The sequence below is a fragment of the Vanellus vanellus genome, assembly GCF_965231255.1.
Source record: "Vanellus vanellus genome assembly, chromosome: Z".
NCBI lineage: Eukaryota > Metazoa > Chordata > Aves > Charadriiformes > Charadriidae > Vanellus > Vanellus vanellus.
In genome coordinates, this window is record NC_138908.1 from 82,150,767 (window position 1) to 82,171,996 (window position 21,230).

Sequence of the window (21,230 nt, forward strand, 5' to 3'; positions counted from 1 at the left end):
TATTCCTCATCCTCAGTAATTGTTTTAACAAAAGAGATAGTGAAACTGACTTTTTCCTTCAACTTACACTTCTCACTAGCTTCTTCCCTTTTGTGAACATTCTGAATTCTGTTTTACGAACTTCAGCTCATCACAGCATTGTGCTCCACGAGCTGTGGATGCCACTGATAAGCAAACACTTTTAACATGTTATCAAAAAAGAGCATTAGTTCATCTAGCTCTTAGGTGTACCTTGTCTCTTCTTCTCCAGGTCCCATTTACGAAATGGGGGAGGCAAAAACTCCTGCCTTACAGGTGAGTTTTGATACTGAAATTCCATCCAGGACTTAAATTACTGAGTGCCTTACCAAAAACAAACAAACAAAGGTCAAACTGTAGAACTCTTCCACTTATGGTTTTCTTCTATATTTTAGACACAATATTGGAGATGATAGGCTATATATCATATCATGGAGTGGGGTTACCATGGCTATTGTCTCCTCCCAGTGGTCTTACACAAAAATTGGATAAGAAAAATTTACTTGGAAGACCTCAGATATAGCGCGTGTATGGGGAAAAGCATTCAAAAAGGTTAGAAAAGATTTCAGCCCATGCCAGAAGTAGCTCAAGCAGCTGACACAGACAGAGTAGCCTTGGAAGCTTGCATTGGAATCTTTTATCAGTTGGACACCATTCTGATTTCCAACAAAATTGTCAGTCTTCCTGAGAAAACTTGGAATAACTTATTTGACCTCATGGCCGACCCTGGTTTGAGCAGGAGGTTGGACTACATGATCTCCTGATATTCCTTCCAATGTGAATTATCCTGTGACCCTACCATTTCATGATGCAACAAAGTTCACACCAAAATCCTAATATAGTCAGCAGCTATAAGACACATGTATGTACCACAGAGACTCAAAAGTAAAGGAACTTTCTGCATGGTTAAGAATCGAGAGGTGGAAGTGTCATCCTTGGGCTGCCAGCACAGGATTGTAGGATGGGGCTGGAACGGACCCACATTAGTTCCTACTCAGCATCTACATCTGAATCTTTTTTTTTTTTTTGGCTGTCTGTGATTCAGAGTATCGTATAACCCTTGTCACAAATTTGCTGTTGGCTGATGAGATGTACCAGTAAGTACTGCAGTTGAACTGCATGGGAGCTGTAGTGGCCACTTCCAGTACTATAGTTGTTCTTCTCCCATGTCTCCCTACGTTACATGGACAAGTCATATCTGCTTTATCTGTTTTATGAACTGAGAATTAAAAAGTATAAAAGCTGTCAAAACTATAGCAATATTATCAGAGACACGATATCCTTCAAGAGTCTGCCATAGAAAACTCTGACTGTGACATTCAGTCAGTTAAAAGTATCTCAACAGAAAAGCTGAAATTCTCTCCCATGAAGATCAGGGCGTGGGTCACAGGCAAGTACAGGAAAAGGAAACAGAATGAAGAACTGGGGTGGAAAGCAGATCTGAGGCCTCTGGAGCAATGGTTTGCTGTTCCCATGTTTTCTGAAACACTTCACCCCCTTTTCCATCTGGGACCCTGCACACCTCCAAATTCCTCCACAACTGCTGCTAAGCTTTGCGGACTTGTAGGTGATGCATCAGGAGACTTCCCAACTCTTTCATACCCCCAGCAGTGTGCTGCCCAGACAGTCATCTGCTTTCTCTACACTTAGAGACTGAGCTCTGACTCACAGATAAAGTACTTGCAAGTGTTCAGCATGTTAGTAAATGACAGTCTGTGATGGGCTGTCATTTCTCCTGCTTAATTAGAGCAGGTCCAAGCCAACATCCAGCATATTTTGAGTTGCTTGGACAAATGCTGCAAATAGCCTGAAAGGTGTAGTTTGAACACACACACACACACACACACAAATACTTCGTATCTGTTTAGATATATTATCTGTTTATAGATAGTAAGGGTAAATAGTAGACTGGAGTACATTTCAACATTCAGGCTCTTAAAATGTTTGTGTAACCATCTATGCACTTCTTGTAGACAGAAAGTCTTAAAAAATTGCAAGGTGAAGATTTAAGTAGTCAGTGCCTCTCTAAGCAAACGCAGGATGCCAAGGACTCACTTCAGAGGAGAAAAGGGCATTGTCGAGAGTGAATCACTTGTGAATCATTGCTGTGAACTTTTCCAGGAAAGCCAGTTCGGTCATTGCAATGTGAACTTCAGAGCATAGATTTTATATGCATAGGACTGTCATAAATAAATCATAGGAAAATGCAATGAGAAAATATGTAGCACAATGTAAAGCAAACGTCTATACAGAACGTCAACAGAACTTAATAATTCAATTCAGTGAAGGTCTGTGTAAGGGAAAGCCAGTGATCTGTGTGCTCTGTACTACGGGACTTGAACAATCACATGAGCTTATTGAAAGTTAATATACTATTCAAATTCAAATGCATATGTCATTGATTAACAGCACTTCAAGTTCCAAATGAATAAATAAATAAATAAATAAATTTCATTGTCTGTTTGTTCTCAGGATATGAGATGCCCTGACATCAAGAGTAGGTGTAGATGTTCAATCCATCTCAAGGTCTTACCTAAATAAACACGACGAACATGGGTTGATGTGTTCCTGGATTTGAAGGCTGCAGGGATTCTTGAGGCTGCAGCACTGAAGCAGGACTGGGGAGAGTGCGTTATAATTCCAGTATTGACAGAGACTTCTTTAACCAAGTCTTAGAGATCAAATTTTCAGGATTCCCTATCTACAGCCAGATTTCAGAAAGAACTGAGCCTCCAGTCCATGCACAGCTGAACTTTTGTGATAATTTGCTCTTGTCATATACTCCATACATTTATTTATTTATTTATTCAATATAACCCTGTTAAGAACACCCTGATTCAACTTTTATGGGAAAGAAGAGTAAACTCCTGCTTTCTCTATTTATTTCTATTACCCCATGCATCAGTACAGGCTGGGGGCTGACCTCCTGGAGAACAGCTCTGTGGGACCTGGGAGTCCTGGTGGACAACAGGATGACCGTGAGCCAGCAATGTGCCCTGGTGGCCAAGAAGGCCAATGGCATCCTGGGGTGCATCAAGAGGAGTGTGGCCAGCATATCGAGGGAGGTCATCCTTCCCCTCTACTCTGCCCTGGTGAGGCCACATCTGCTGTATTGCGTCCAGTTCTGGGCTCCCCAGTTCAAGAAGGACAGGGAACTGCTGGAGAGGGTCCAGCAAAGGGCTACAAATATGATTAGGGGATTAGAACATCTCTCTTATGAGGAAACACTGAGGGACTTGAGTCTTTTTAGCGTAAGGAAAAGAAGATTGAGGGGGAATCTTATTAATGCTTACAAATACTTAAAGGGAGGGTGCCAGAGGGATGGGAACAGTCTTTTTTCAGTGGTGCTCAGTGATAGGACAAGAGGTAACGGGCACAAACTTGAATATAGGAAGTTCCATCTTAACACGAGGAGGAACTTCTTTCCTGTGAGGGTGGCAGAGCACTGGCACAGCTGCCCAGAGAGGTTGTGGAATCTCCCACTCTGGAGACATTCAAAACCTGCCTGGACGCTGTCCTGTGCAATCTGCTGTAGGTGACCCTGCTTGGGCAGGGGAGTTGGACTAGATGATCTCCAGAGGTCCCTTCCAATGCTGACAATTCTGTGATTCTAGCCAATTTAAACAAAACTTTTGTTCAGGGACTACTACATGGTTGTGTGTCTATTTGACTTAGGTGTTCAAGATATCTGGCCGCTGCTAACAGCACATAGGTCAAGTTTGCCTCTTCTAAGAAACTTGTTGTCTAAAAGCAGTGTAAGTCAAAAAAAGCAACAAGCAAATGAAGTCATCTCTTAAGCCCATTGTTGAAACCAAAATACACATTGGCATCTGATAATAATTCCTATCAAATGTGAAGCACAAACTATTTTGCTACTGATGAAAACCAAACATACTGAGATCAGTATGACAAAAAAGGTGTCACATAATTGTTTACCAATCCGTGTCTTTTGACATGAAAAGCTCTTCCTTTTACTTTTTGTGAGTGAAAAAAGATAGATGACATTTCATAAGTTATTCCTGGGTCACATGCCAAACCAAATGCACTATTAGGGATATAGGAAAAGCATTTTTTTTGCTAGCAGTATTGATACAATTAAATCGCTGTTTCCACTTCTGCAATTACATGATAACAAAGCGTTAACTTTGAAATATATTTAAGGCAAGATTATGCTGCCTGAACAATGACACCTACTCAGATGACCTATGAAGTCTGAGACATCAAAATGGGAATGACAAAACATGACATACAATTTATATGAAATCTAAAGTCTACCAGAGTATTGCCTGGAGACCTAGCCACTAGTAATCTCTCTAGACATTGAAAATAGGACTAATATTTGAGGAAGAGTACGTATTGCAAGCAATAAACATAAAAGAAAACTCATGAGTTGTCAAGTTCTGATTTGACCGTTCAGTCTTTATCTGAATTAAAAAATAATATTGTGAGGAATAGCTTGGGGATGCTGCTTTAGTGTTTTATTATATTCTAATTTACTATCTGTACCTTCACATGCACATATTTTGACTTTATATCACATCTCTAGCAGAAGACCCTTGTGCAAGGACAGAAGAAAAGGGAAAAAAAGTCACCTCTTGGAGAGAACAGGGAAATAAGATATGACTCTGAATAGCCTGAGCCTGTCTGCTTGTCTGTCAATCAGTTTATCTGTCTGTCAGTCTGTCTGTCTTTGCAAACTGTCACTAGTATAAGGAAAAAATCCAAACGTAGACCTACTTCAGCAGTATCTTGGTCTTTAAAGACAGGCAGAAACCTTTCAGCTTTGGAGCTAAAAGTAACCACTAATTGCAATTAAGTTGTGTAACAGTAACGTAGTTTTAGAAAGCATTAGAACAGTATTTTAAAGTATTTTATGCCTCATATCTTGAAGGAAAATAAAGTCCTATTTAACTTCAGAACCTACAAAACATCTGGATGTGCTGCAGAAGTTCTGGGCTCTAGTACTGACCTTGGAAAAGTCATCTCATCTCTCTATGCCTTGGTTACCCATCTAGAAAATGGGAAGTATAATATGTATTTCCTGTCTACCTACAGTGTTGACTTTCTGAGCAGGGATGATGTCTTGCTGAGTACATATATCACCGACCACAACAAGACCACAATTACTGCTGGAGTTTCCATGAGCCAGTGTGGATTCATAACCATAAAATTCATCATAGATATGCTGCTAATAATCCCATTATATTTGTTTTTATTTCTAAAGGCAATCTCTGTTTCCTTTCTCTTTCTGATGCTTTAGCTAAATTCTGACTTGCAGTGGCTTTTTTCCTTCCTTGCTTCAGTTTGTTGCTCTCGGGACAAGAGGCATGATACCAGCTTAAGCAATGCATGGATGAATGTTTTCTGTATCCCATTACAAGTTGACTATATTCTCAAATGGATTTTGTGAACACTTTTCTTTCATGGTTTATAAGTTTCTTCAAGCATAATGGAAACCTCAGAGCTCCCTAAACTTGTTCTTATTCTGATTTACATTTTCATGCTCTTTAAAGGCTCAGAGAACTGCAGAAATGTTCAATAATATACCAAGTGACACAGCAACCCAATGAGCTCCATGAGTACCACTGATTTCCTTTGACATATGGAAGATGTGTTCCAAAACCTACAGAAAAGGGGGAAAACCTACATGTATGCCTTGTGCTGTTTACACATCCCCTGGGGAGAGAAAATCCATCAGAGACCTCTGGTGTGGTCTCTGTTTTCTCATTCAGTACAGGGAAAGAATAAGGTTTTGTAACATAGGCACTGCCATTAAGAGCCTACAGTAAACTGGAATGATTCTTGCTTAACATGTTGAGACCAACACTGACAAAAAAATACAAATTCAAAATAGAAACTTCCCTGTGGGACTGAGGACTCTCCTCTCCTCTCCTCTCCTCTCCTCTCCTCTCCTCTCCTCTCCTCTCCTCTCCTCTCCTCTCCTCTCCTCTCCTCTCCTCTCCTCTCCTCTCCTCTCCTCTCCTCTCCTCTCCTCTCCTCTCCTCTCCTCTCCTCTCCTCTCCTCTCTGAATTAGGGTCAAAATATTTTATACAGAAAATATTTCAGAACATCAGAGAATATTAACAGTTACCCATAAATTAATTACATGAGTAATTACATCCCTGGCATTCAGGACTGCCGCCTAACGCAACCAAAACCCATCAAATCAGCTCCAAAAATCAACTGTCAGCTTAAAAATTAAGAGATATTTTCTGCCGTTTCTGTAACTCGCAACAACACACTTCGTATTTTGAACTTGTTTATCTTGGTTTCTATCACATTTGAATTAACTCTGGTTGGTTATATTTTTATTTTTCTGTAAAATCATGGATGATCAGCTTATTTTTCCAAATTAAAATGGATATTGCCATACAATTAGACAAATTCAAATGTTGGTTTTGAGGAAAAGAAAATTACCTTCAATATAATAAGATTTGCCATATTAGATTTTCAATTTCTAGGTCCATACATTGATAAAACTTTAGGAAAAATAGGAAACAATATCTTGACATTGCCATGTTCCACTGTTAAAACCCAGCATGTTGCAAAGGGAGAGAGTCCTATTTCAGGAAGTGCTCTCACGCGTCCTCAGGCAGATATGCTAGTGATCTTTTCTTGTGGAGACACTAAAAGTTTCAAAACATGAGCGCACAAACAATTGGTTTTTAATATAACTGCAGAAGGATAACTGAAGAGGTTGAGCACAGGCAATAAATATGCTGTTTGTGTTATTCATACATTTCTGATTCCCATTCTATGATTATTTGCAGAGTCTCTCAAGTTGAACCTAGTATGTGCCTATGCTTTTTCCCTTGGAATAATTTGTCAGATGACAGCCTTTCAACTCTTGTCCTCTTCCTTGGTTCCCTGCCTCAGAAGCCAGCCAGTGATCGGCAGCTGCTAGCAAAACTCTAGACCACACAACCATCACACCGCATTGCAAACACAGAGTCGGAGACTGCATGCCAGAGTGCAAGAACAGCCAAGTGGCAAGGTGACAAATAATGTTACCCCCACTGAAAAGGATAAATTAGCAGAGTCTTATTCTTCTGTTTCCGCCAATTTCCAGGGGTGAAGCCAAGTGACAGAAAACTTGGCATGTATCTATCAACAGCAACATGTCTGCACCAGTGCCAAGCTTTAGAGCCATCATGCCTGCCATTTCCTAGATGTTAAGAGTGGCACAGAAATAAAGGCCAGGACTTGAGTCACAGCCTAGTACTGCACAAGTGTAGGGACAAATAAAAAACCTAGGAAATATCAGTACTAAACCGAAAAAAAATTATAAAACCAATATATATATTTAGTATAAGGCTGCTTAACACCCTCAAGTAAAGGAGAGGAAACTCAAGTCTGGATTTCATCCACCTGATTTGAGAACGAATTAAAGGAATTAATGATGAGGGAAGAGCGGTAGATGTGGTCTACCTTGACTTCAGCAAGGCGTTTGACACAGTCTCCCACAGCATTCTCATAGGGAAGCTTAGGAAGAGTGGGTTAGATGAATGGACAGTAAGGTGGATAGAAAACTGGTTGCAAGACAGAGCTCAGAGGGTTGTGGTCAGGGGCGCAGAGTCTAGTTGGAGGTCAGTGACGAGTGGTGTTCCCCAGGGGTTAGTACTGGGTCCAGTCCTGTTCAATATATTCATCAACAACTTGGATGAGGGGATAGAGTGTACCCTCAGCAAGTTTGCTGATGACACAAAGCTGGGAGGGGTGGCTGACACACCAGAAGGCTGTGCTGCCATACAGAGAGACCTGGACAGGCTGGAGAGTTGGGCGGAGAGGAATCTTATGAAATTCAATAAGGACAAGTGTAGGGTGCTGCACCTGGGGAGGAATAACCCCATGCAGCAGTACAGGTTGGGGGCTGACCTGCTGGAGAGCAGCTCTGTGGAAAGAGACCTGGGAGTCCTGGTGGACAACAGGATGACCATGAGCCGTCAATGTGCCCTGGTGGCCAAGAAGGCCAATGGCATGCTGGGGTGCATCAAGAAAAGTGTGGCCAGCAGGTGGAGGGAGGTCATCCTCCCCCTCTACTCTGCCTTGGTGAGGCTGCATCTGGAGTACTGTGTCCAGTTCTGGGCTCACCAGTTCAAGAAGGACAGGGAACTGCTGGAGAGGGTGCAGCATAGGGCTACCAAGATGATTAGGGGACTGGAACACCTCTCTTATGAAGAAAGACTGAGGGAAATGGGTCTCTTTAGTCTGGAAAAAAGACGGTTGAGGGGGGACCTGATCCATGCTTATAAATACTTAAAGGGTGGGTGCTAGGAGGATGGGGCCAGGCTCTTTTTGGTGGTGCCCAGTGACAGGACAAGAGGTAACAGGCACAAACTTGAGTATAGGAAGTTCCACCTAAACATGAGGAGGAACTTCTTTACCTTGAGGATGGTAGAGCACTGGAACAGGCTGCCCAGGGAGGTGGTGGAGTCTCCATCTCTGGAGACATTCAAAACCCGCCTGGACTCATTCCTGTGCAACCTGCTCTAAGGTGTCCCTGCTCTGGCAGGGGAGTTGGACTAGATGATCTCCAGAGGTCCCTTCCAACCCTATGATTCTATGATTCTATGAATTAAGAGACACCTGAAGATCTCTCTGCAATTAGAGATCATACAGACATCACAAAGGTGTCTCAGACCACCTGAATCATGCTGCTCCTCTGTTCCTTTGGCCCTGTAACACTGGAGTGTATGGCTTCCAGTATCTTTTCTGTCAGAAAACAACATGCTAACATTACCCTGTTGATTACACACCCAGTAGTAACAGGCAGTTTGTTGCAGTTCACTTGACTTATTTATTAACTTCGATCTTTAACTCTCAATAGTATTTGGGTAGTTAATTCCACTGAATTCAAGAGACTTGCCCAACCTTACCTAGAGACCCCATGGCATATCCACTAAATTGCTGAGTTTGTACCTCTGTTGTTTACCTGATCCCCAAGTATGTGCTACCAGTATGTTCCTTATTTAAGTCACCACAGATACATTTGGTCAGAACACAGAACCAGACTCCAACAGAACTTTGTATCACTGATCATTGACAGTTCAGCCGGTTCTCAGTCCACCTTAGGTACCCCATCTTCACTTATGTAGCCTATCTAGAACTTATCTAGCTCATACTTCTCCAAGTGGTAGAGGAGCCAACAAGGAGAGTGTTCCATGGGATAAAGCACTGGAGGGGAGAGGGGCCCAAGGAAGCTGCTAAATATTGAAGGATCACCTCCTTCAAGCTCAGGAGCAATGTATCCCAACACAGAAGAAGTCAGGCAAAAAAGCCAGGAGGCCTGCATGGGTGAACAAGGAGCTCCTAGACACACTCAAAAGCAAAAGGGAGGCCCTTCCTGGAGAGCCTGTGTCCATTTATGGCATCGCTCCAAGCATGTGAACTCTTCCAGCATATCTTTATGATTCTGAGACTGTAGCCCTGCAACTGCATGCAGCCCTCCAATTCCTCCTGCTTATTCCCCATGCTACGCGCTTTAGAGTGCAGACATTTCAGAGAGGCACACAGACATGTTGATTTCCCAGAAATGTTATGAGGAACATTGCCCATAATGCTATCCTGCTGGCACTTCCGTATTTGTGTGCATATGACTCAGGTACACAACATACAGCTTTGTTATGTTCACCGGGAGGTGTTCTGTCCAAATCACCCTGCAGCCTTTCCTTGCCAAGCCAGCCCACCACTGTCTCGTTTTGTCTGTGGGTCATCATCTCCCTTGTCATGTCTCCTTAACATGTCCCTCATGTACATCTCCCTCCAAGCTCCATGGAGATCAGAACATATGCATGAAAGCCTCTGAGACCTAATAAGAAGTAAAAGAGCCAAGTTGTTCAGCAATCATAATTACTCAGAAGTTGGGTTAATTGGTTTAATATTCTCAATGAATTGGTTTAATATTCTCAATGAAAGCAAGGGCTCTTTCTTGAAGATGTGACATCTTCCTACTTCTGTCAGCCACTCCTCCCTCACTGCACTCTCTATGGACTGGCATAGAAATTCAGCTGCCCTTCCATTTACCTGTTAAATGTCTGGCATTTTCCTCTGCTGAACTCCCTACCTGCTGTGTGCCTGGTGTTTTTTCCTGCTGTCTACTCCACCTGTCCACTTTACTCTTTTATTTCCTCCTTAAATGTTAACATGGCACAGATGGGCTCTTACTGCCTGTGACTTTCTAATGGAGTTGTTGAATGTTAATGATACTTTGGAATTTAAAAAGAAAAAGAGATGGACAGCCACTAAAACACCAAAGAAAATAAAGGTATGCATCCAATGTATCCATCTGTCTGTATGCAACACAATGAAATAGCTCACTAGAATGTTTATTGTTGCAATATAGAAGCATTGAGAGTCCTCAGCCAACACAGAGTTCCCTGTAGACAATGAAAAAAATTGCAAATTATTACTTTTTCATTTCTGAGAGTGAATATAAATTTGCCACCCAAACAAATCCATAGCACAAAAATGAGGGTGAAAAGTAAAGATTCTTCAGAGGTAAAAGAAGTATGTTCCTTTGCTTTGAAGTCCCTTACTCATCTTAGAAGTAAAGTAGCCAAGGCATTAGCAATCAGACATTCCCCAATTTTTGCTCCTTTGGAGGGCCCTGTCATTTTCATGTTAGCATCCATTCAGAGAGCAGATGCAGCTGCTGGCATACTCACAGCTGCCTCATCTCTCTTGATGTGTCCCTGTTCTTGCTTAATAAAAAACTTCTGTCTGGTTCGGCTCTACCTCCTGTCTCCTTTTCTTTCCTCGTCTGAACCTGCTGTATAGCGAAGGGGGACAAGAGACATCCTCCAGGATATTTTAGGCAGCTGGATGGTTGTAGTTGATCTAGTTCACAGCCTCAAGATCCCTATGAGACAATGCAGCTGCTACCCGGAATAAGCTGCCACTGGAAGGCCACTTCTACCCTCCGAACTTAAACAATCCAGAAAATTAAAGGTCTGAAAAAAATTACTTTTCTCATTATGCTGAAGTGGTTGAGGAGTCTCAGCTCACGATTTTATATGAAGTCATATCTGAATGTGTGAAAGCAGACTAACATTAGACTTGTTCATAGTACCATATAGTTACCTTCATTCTGTTGAACAGAGTTCTGAGCACCTTGGCATGGCCAACATAGCCACACCTTTATGTCACCCAACGCTTTGACGATCTAGATGCAGGAAACTGGAACTTGCCTGACTCTGCTTTTGTGTCTGGGAGTTGAAAAAAGAGAGAAACAACAATGCAATATTGCCAATACAAAGCGTTCAATAAGGCTGAATTGAAAATCATGCTGTTTGAAAATAAAATCAATAAATTCTGGGCCCTTTTATTTGTTAGCTCATGTTTGAGATGTGACAATTGACCTTTCACATCTATTTCCTTCTTCTATAATGGCTAAAAGCAACCCTGCCTTCCTACCTCTTTTCTTCTCCCTCACTCCCTCTCTTCTTACCTCTGTTCCTTCCTGTCTCCCATCCCACTTCCCTCTCTCTCTGAAAATTTAAAAACAAGGGCAGCCCAAAAGTACGGTGCTAATCTGCAGCTTTCAGATATTCATCAGTGCCCTGCTTTGCTCCAGTATTTCTATACACCTTTGTGTAAATTGTTTCAGTTCTTACTTTCTCATCTACAAAATGTGAACTGTGTACAGACAACCTTTATAGACGTATCGTGGAAATTCATAAATTCAATAAGTAAAGGTAGCCCAACTGTAAAAACAGAGGACTGAAAATAATATCTTAAATTAACAATCAAGCTCCTTTTAATACAGCCATGTCATGCAGCCCTGCTCATAAATACACCATTTCACATCTTAAAACTATTTTTTACCCACTATGCTTCTACCAAGAAGTGATTTTTCAACTTCAAAACTCAGAAAACTAGTAGCTATGTTTTAATTTTAAGCCGAAATTGAATTTTATTAAATCCATTTTTATGTTATCTATTAGTTTATTTTCTTTAAATTCCTTTCTCATATTTGCCACCATTTATCATCGGATTTAAAGACTGAAATTGTATTTCTCTCTCAGCCTTCATATGGTTAAGCAAAATTTTTTTGTGTAAAACTGGCTTCTTTTTTATTTTTTTAGTTTGTCAACCTATTAGTTGTGATGTTTCTGAACTTCTCTTGGAAAAACGTGACCAGCATGGGATGACAACAACCCAATAAAATTACTCAGGCGCATAGTACTTAAAATCTTTTGCCTGACAAATAGGAGCCCAAGATTACATTAATCTATTTCACAGATGCATCACACTAGTTCTTCATAGATATTTTATGATCTTTTAATATATTAAGTCTTTTCTGCCATTTCTAATTAACATCCTCCCATCTTATAGAAAAATTATCAGTTCCAATCCCCAAGTACATTTTGTAGACCTAAATTTCACAGTACTTTTCATTTAGTTCTCAATATTGTTGATTTGTTTTTATCACAGTCTTTTCTTCATGTTGATGGTGCTTTAAATTTTGCTTCATCAGGAAAGCCAAGGGATGTTCATCCCATTTAACTTGAGTCATCCAAAAATCAAGCATGTGTTCTTAGCCACTCTTCCAATCTAGCATGGACTTTAAATTATATTAAAGGACATATGTGCTGTACACACAACACGAGTCTAAAGCTTGGGACTGAAGATGACCAACATGAATGTAAATAATCCTCAGCTTTTCATTGACTGTAAGGGGGAGCGTAGGTAATGACACTAAATTTGCAGATAACTTCTGCATATTTAAAGTGAGATAAACTGAACCTTAACCTCCATTATCAAACTCACACTACTGAGGTAAAAACCACAAATATAAATAGTTAGTATTCAACAAAAGACTGGCCCTTGAGTAAGTCATTAAATATGAGTTCCCTTACAACACAATTTCTCATTGCCTTCCTTTACTGTGACTATATTTCTAGTGAAGATGGTACTCTTTTAAATATCTGTTCAAATTCTTCAATGTCATTTAGCTGAAAACTCAGCTGGTTAAATTATCTTTGCCTGAAAAAATCCGTAATAAGCATGCAATAGAGACAATTATTTTCGCTTTGTTGTTTCTACAGACAAGAGGCTTTTTATGTTCTGTTTCTTGAGTACTTAGCCAATTGCCTTCTATGCCTAACTCTTCTAAACATTTATGCAATCCTAATCCTAATTTCATGCTTTTACTGATTTATATTTCACTCCTCATACAGAGAAGATGCACACCCCAGTCAGCATCTAGAATTACGGATATTCACTTTCTATGAAGAGCTGCAAATCATAGAATCATGGAATGGTTTGGCTGGAAGGGAGCTTTAAAGGTCATCTGGTCCAACCCCCCTGCCATGAGCAGGGACGTCTTGAACTAGATCAGGTTGCTCAGACCCTGTCCAACCTGACCTTGAATGTTTCTAGGGCTGGGGCATCTACCACCTCTCTGAGCAACCTGTGCCAGTGTTTCATCACCCCCATCGTAAAAAATATCTTCCTTATATCTAGTCTGAACCTACCCTCCTTTAAAACCATTACTTCTCATCCTGGTTGCACTAAGGGGTTCGGTTCAAAACACACTGTTTCCTGCAAAGAGCAATTCCACTGAATAATTTATTCAAGTGCCTTGCAGGTGAATTCATCTCACCTGACTTAAGGCACTTACTTGATGTGTCTAACTGAGAAGTGAATATTCCTCCACACTCATGAAGAGGAAGATAGTCAACTCTTAGAATAACTCAGACCACTTTAGACTTGAATTACTTGCTCGAATTTTTACAGGATTTTTCTTGCATCATTGACCTTGGGGATAACTTACAGGGATTCAGGTTCTAACTTAGGTATCACTATTAAGTTTCTAAAGTTTTCTAAGGTGAATTGGAGCTTGTGGAGAGAAGAAAATCATATTTTTATACAATCAGCAGTGCAATCAGGGTAATCTGGGGACAGATATGCTCTACCTATCTGGAGTATATCCTTCATACTTCAGAATGCGTATCTCATGCCCAAAATCATTAAGCATAGAGGGTTAGGACAAGATTTTCACAGGGGAAAGTCTGACTATCTCTATGGAAGGGTTATCGTACCTTTCTCTGAAACATCTGGTGCTGGCCAATATTAGCAACAGAAGACTGGACTAGATGGACTGCAGGTCTGATCTGGTGTGGCAGTTCCTATGTTCCTGTGTTCTTCCTCCACCTGGTGCAAGGGCAAAACTGTCAGGTATAATGAGGAAATCTTTACTCAGGTCCCTGGGTAAGACTGTAGAGTTGGCAATTAAAAAATCATCTTTGGAAAAACTAAGAGTATTTTGCCTCTTTTACTGAGAAAATGTACATTATCTATACTGAAATTTTCCCAATCTTTTCCTTATTTGTAATTGAGTAATATTACTACAGATGAAGAAGACATTTTCAGAGAACTTATGGCTACTATTATTTGATATTATTTTTATTATTGTCATGTAGTCATGGAGTAGACTTCATTGTCTATGTGCCATATTAGTACAGGAAAAAGATGTTTTCATCTCTAAAACCTTACATCCACATTAACCTCTCTAGTCTTAGATCCGTACCTGCAATTCCTAACTGAAGTGCCGAGTTTTCCTGGGATCAATGTTACTCATGCAAAGAAATAAGGACTTCCAAATGAAGATTCAGGTTTGAACACTGTCTCCGCACACACCCACCCAATGGTACTTTTTTTCTCTTCATTGACAATAAAAGTATGCATGTATGACTACAAACCAAAGTTAGGTGCCTTTTTTAAGTGAATGCTATTAAAAAGGATGAATTCAGGTTTCATAATCTAAGTATAATGGAGGACACGAAGCCTTGAAAACAATAGTAACACAAAGAATCAACAAGAAAATATTGTCCATCATTCAGCAGGTAGTGATCTCAGTACAGCAGCAGCATAACTATTCTGCAATTGTTAGTTTTCAAGAAGTGCAGCATAGTTTTAAGAATACTGTGAAGGTTTCCTCTATGCCCCTTTGAATTGTACTTGTAATAACTTGTAATCTGGTGAAAAATGCTGCAGGAAAATGTGACATTTTATGTCTAGAAAAATTTCTGTTGCTTAATTACAGGTATTTATTAATGTTTGAGATATCCTAGAGAATCCACTGATGTTCCACAATGCTCCTGCAGTTGCTTTATCAAATCTGCCATTCCAATGGAGATGTCTTAGAAACTCTGGATCATGACTTTGCCAAGTCTGCCTGAGGTTCTTGTAGTTTCAGCTTCACTTTTCACAATCCCCTATCACAGCTATGTCTGCTGCAATTTTAGTGAACTGATTACCAATTAAAGGCTAGATGAACGTATTCTGACTTTGTCACTTAAAGGAGTTATCTAATTGAGGCATACAGTCATCCTAGTTTCCCATTACATTCAGTGGAGAGAAAAAAGGCACCTGCAGATGCTGTGTCAGATCTAAAATAAGCTGAATTGTCTTTTAGAAGTGCTTATTTCTTCCTTCCATTGACAGGAGAAAGAACACAGCTGAACAGGAGCCTAAATTTAGTGCTCCCAGGAAGTGAATGGATATTAGGAAGGATAAATCTGGCTGTAACAGTTGGATGGTAAGGTCAAGTGCTAAAACTCATCACCCTGCTGCAAACAGTGAAATGGAATTATGTTTCTTCAGTACGTTGTTCCCTCTTCCTCTTACCTTCCTTTGCACAAGTCTGTGGCTTATCACCTTTTCCTACCTTGTTTGGTTTCCTGTCTTAGCTATTTGCATTCCTAACAAATATTGTTGAAAAGAAGTACATTTTAGTGGTGACTGTCTAGTGTCTCTCATTTGATCTTAAATACCAAAGCTGGAGTGCAATATAGGCTGAGCAAGTGTCTATGATACGAGGAAAAAAACCCACAACCTTAGTGAATGTAGTGAAACTGATTATCCATACAAAAATCTAAACTTATGTTTTAAAGCAAACAATGAAACAATCAAAATACTCCAGACCAAACACAGATGAATTCCAAATAATGATAGTGTTGTCATATTCTATCCAGACAGAAGGAAAAGGAAGCTCAGAGTGGCATAGCGTTCAGTCAATATCGTTGTTTCAAAAGCAGGCACACTACAGGGAATAGAAATGCAAGGTCATTAGCAAATGGAGAACTATGGTAACTGGATTGTGATTCTTGATCAAAACTGAAGTCTTTTTATTACCACTGCTGTTGTTTCTTTGATTCACAACGGGAATGAGACTTCGTTTTCTGTGTATCGAATTAAAAAAAAAAGATAAAGAGCTAATAAAATAAGAGGTAACATATGGAGTGTGGCACTGGCTGCATAAAGATTATGGATTTTATTATTATTTGTTGAAATGGAAATGTCAATGTAATCTCATGGGCTGATGCCATGGAAATTCCATTGGATATTCCATGTTGGTGATGCATTTATACAAGCCTTTTAGATTGTAAATGTACAATACAGTATTAATCCATTAGATTGTCCAAAATCTACTAGCTTTCAATATTATTCCAACATTAATGCACAGTGTTTGTATACACACCTGGATTACTGAGAGGAAAAAAAAAAATCACCAAAAAAAAAACCCCAAAACCAGTCTCAATCAGTAATTCCTTTTATAACTATTTATTGTTTTCTAAAAATGCAGCGACTTCTCTTTGAGGAGGAGATATCCCCTGACCCACTAAGATTGAAAATGCACTCTTCCAGTTCCCAGTCTCATTATCAGGGAGTCTCAGGTACACTACAGCTTCCAGTAAAACACTTTTTCTTTCTTTTTTTGAGGGAGGGTGCCTTGCAGCTTATAGCTATTTACATATATATTGATCATATTCATATGGGGTTTATGAAAGAAACCTGCTTACAGATGCATGTGAATACAGATGGGGGCATAGGTTTCCAGGTTGCCTTTAGAGGGAAGAAATGTTGCAGATGTTGAAGAGGCACAGTGTTCTCACATGACAGTTCAATACAGCCAAATAAATCCCTTTAGTTTCCCATTCAGGAGTGGCACTCGTCTCTCATAACTTTTATAATGTTATTCAAATTAGGTGTGCATTCTCCCTTGATAGTCAATAGAAACAGTTAGAAACCACCATAGAGAGGTTCAACACATAAGGTTACATCCCTGTTCTAAACCGACTGAAGTTTTCCTGTAGGTATTCCTTTCTCCTGTCATTCACTATAAAGGGACTCTTGACCACATCTTCAGTCTTGACAACTGATATTTAGAAAGGTAATCTTAAAAACTAAGAGATGAACTCCAACTCAGTTTATGCCTTTAATGTGAAACATACTAAAATAACCAACTAATCAAACTAAAAGAAACATAGATTGTTCTATAAATCCTCACTAAATTGTTTCAGGTCACTAATGGAACGGTTGACTTTGGTGAGATATACAGTAGACACAAGTCATATCATTTATACCAGACTAAAATATTATTTGATTGTCATATTATAAGAACAGCATAGAATTGGAAAGAGAAGAGCTGAGGTAAGGAGAGAAGTAAAGGTAATGTAGTAAGAGAAAGTGCACACTGAGGAAAGCAAAAAGATTGGAGCCAAATAGGTATGTCAAAACTTAAGGGAATGTGAGGAACAGGAGAAGAAACAGAAGAAAAAGAACTAAATTGCTAAGGTGGACTTTTATACTGCCTTGAAGATAGCACCTGAGAACGCCAATGTAAGTAAAGAAGATACATCTGGTTCTGTAACAGCAGAGTATTGATGAGATGGAAATGGCAAAACTTGGTTTTCAAAGCAAGAGAACAAGTTGAGCCTCAGCCTTTCATACGACTCATGGAAGTAGGCACGAAAGTCACAAAGAGATGAAAGGCACCAGAGGGGAAGGAGTTTCAGTAGCAAATACCTGGGATGACCACACACTTTGTTAGGAGGTTTGCAAAGGAAAGGATGTTTTTCAAGGTGTCGTAACCCACAGCAGAAACAGAAAGGGTGGGATGCAAATAGTTATGAAGATCAAAGGGAACCAAAGACAAGTTACTGAATCATAACTAACTGCACGAAGGTTTCTGACTGCAGTACCAAAGAAAATAATGGATCTCCCTTCCTCTCTCCTTCCCATCTGGACAGTTTTAACGCAAAAAGATGAAAGACTGAAGAATTCTTATGAACCTGCTTCATACGCTGGTTTTCCCTGGGACCTGTCAAAGAACGACAGCTTTTACCTTTGGCTTTTCTAGTCCACAAAATGCCTGATATGGCGATGTTTACTCTATCCGCCCCCTCAGATGCATTAATAACATCTGCCTTTTCATATTATTATCTAACTACGTTGACAGACCTGATATGTCTTCCAAGACTGCCAAACTTTGGTGCTTAGCTTACAACTAAATTTTAGGCAACAAAAAAGTAACTTTTAAAAATAAATGCCTAAGTAAACTGTTCAATGGAAAATGGAAGGGTGTTTTGAAGACGTCCAGACTGAAACGTCATCCACCTGTGTTTAGGCATCTGAGTCAGTGCTTAATGATATACATTCGTGAACAAATTGTACACCAGTGTTAAGTAAATGAGACTCGTTTTATTTTTTTTTAACTGGCTTATCTGAGGGATAAGGACTACATTTCAACACTTTTGTGGATTTTACAGTCGACTATACTATCTAAAAACCATCACTAGCATTATTTAGGTAATTAAATTGCTGCTGTAACTATTGATATTATTGGTTATGTCTGAAAATGCCATTTAGACAGATACCTCTGAAAATACCGAAATGGCTACAGAGAGGTGAGGTGATCTTTCTAATTCCACAAAGTACTATAGTGTTACCATCAGAATACACATGAGCATTGCACTCTAATCACTTAACAGCGTTCCCTGACTTAGATCATTTGCACCTTAAAATTGGTAGATTTTGTTTCATCCAATACGATTGCAAAAGGTTTCATTCTAATTATATTTGAAACTTCTTTTTTGTTTTCCATTCCAAGCCTGTTTCTGACTGTGTGACAGACTAGAACGTTGGATGGAAAATTCAGCATTTGCAATTCAAATACCAAGTGAAGGTTTTAATGCTGAATACTTGTGGATATCATTTAAAAGGCCTGTTGAGTTAAACAATGTAGATTTTTCCCATACGTGGTGTCCTGACTTTACAGATATTATTCAGGTAAGATCTGGAGATGATATTAATATGGTGCTTATGCATAAAAATCACAACAGGCAAGTGTTTTGTAAATTTGGCATTTAGTTATCTCTTATCCATTAACAAGAAGCGAAGCAAACATCTCCCCCTTATATTCATGCCCGGAGCTAAGCAAGAGGAATAGAAAAGGTTTTTAGAATTACAAATAGAACCTTTAAATTGTAAAAACTTGCTAATTTCTTTTATGAAAAGCATTGCAGAACTTCTTCTTTCTCTCCCAGTTGTTATTCAAATCACAGTCCCAAGCTAAAAAAAAAAAATAAAGAAAAGAAAGCAGACAGAAAGAAAGAAAAGGAAAAAAACAAAACAAAACAAAACAAAACACCAAAACCAAAAAGAAAACCAAAACCAAAAAAAAAAAAAAAAACAGGGAAAGAGAAAGAAAATAATACTGCCAGGAATTCAGTGAGTTTTTCTTTTCAGAGACCAGGCAGAAATACCGCATATTTAAATATGCAAATTAACGCAAAACTTAGGTTGCTAAAAAAGATGAAAAAAAATGGCGAGGGGGGAGAGGAAGAAGTGGAGAAAATATAAAAAGACTTATGAACTAAGTTTTCAAAAATAGATACAAGGAAAACATGAATTCACCCATATAATTTTGAAAGCAGAATATACATTTCAGTGTGTAAATTGTGAATGTACATTCTTAAATATTAATCTTTCTTATAAGACTTTACAGTTTTTGAAGCCTAAATATAAATGAAGAATAAAATTCATTCTTGTGTAAGAATCCAGAACAAGGGTTTTGCACCTCCTAAATCCCACTAAAACCCTCAAAATAGGATTTAAGAGGGACTTATGTGGCTCATAAGCAATATGTAGCTGGGAGAATTTCACCCAAAGGGATAAAACGTATTAGCATTACTTCTGCAACTAGTTTCACTATAGTCCCTTGGACTAATTACCTGGGATGAGTGTCCTTGCTTCATATAGTCTTTCAGTCTGGCAAGAGAGATCATTTAGAAACACTAAATATTACAACAAGGTGAGGGATTGGATATGCCATTATGGATTTGCACAGTCAGATTTGCAGTCAAAACTGGATACAAGAATACTTCTTACAAAATTTGGGACTAATGAGTTAACCAATCTTCTGAACATCTCTGAGAGATAAGCAGGTATTCCTCCCACCATTTATAGACAGGAATACTGAAACAGAGAAGTCATAAATTGTTCGGTACCAAATACTGAGTGCATCTCGACTATTGACTGAGTCTGAGAGAGATGCTTCCCCACAGATGAGTACTTCAAATTAAAGGAAGAAATAAGAACAGTGCTCACAATTTGTTTTCACTTAACATGATAAATCAGTTGAAAATATTACTGCCAAAACAGATGATAAGAAGTTAGAAGCTGCAACTGGACAACCACCAAATTAATGGACTGGCCTGGTAATTGAAAGAAAAATAGACAAGTTATACCATTTATTATATATTATTATTTAGATTTTAGTAAAATTACTTTCCAACTTTCCATGTCCTAAGTTGCAGTCCTGGAAACAAAATTATTGCCAATGTTTCAGCAGGAAAGCAAGAAGTAACCCCAATTTCTGCATCAAAAAAGAAGGGTCCTTATGTGAATGCTTAAAGGAGTTTTAACTTTGCCCTGAGGCTTTTTGTCAGGTTATACAACATCGGGCAAGGAGCAGAACACTTCTCACGTGACCCACAATATTAATGTACGTAAAAAGTATATATTTAATTGCAAGAAGCCAGGTTGTTCTGCACAGCCTCTGGAGAGCTCACACAAAATTCAGAAACACAGGGAAACATGTAAATTTGGAAGAGTACGTGATATGTAAAACCTCAATGGTGCACTTAGTGGTGCAGGGTCTTCAAGTTAGAAAGGTTTTATTTTATATTTCCCCATTCCAGATCTGTTGAAAGACTAATATCTGTGTAAGGAAAGTGAGATAATGATTCCTGCTCAGAACAGGTGACATCTGAAACTTCTACTGTACCACTGACTTATGTTGAAGGTAATCTCACATCAGAATTTGCAGCTTGTCCGATTTCACAGGCAGCTACATCTTTCACACCCTCACTTCATTCTCCTTTTCATCTGTGGTGATCTTCAAAACCTCATCAATCTAATTCAT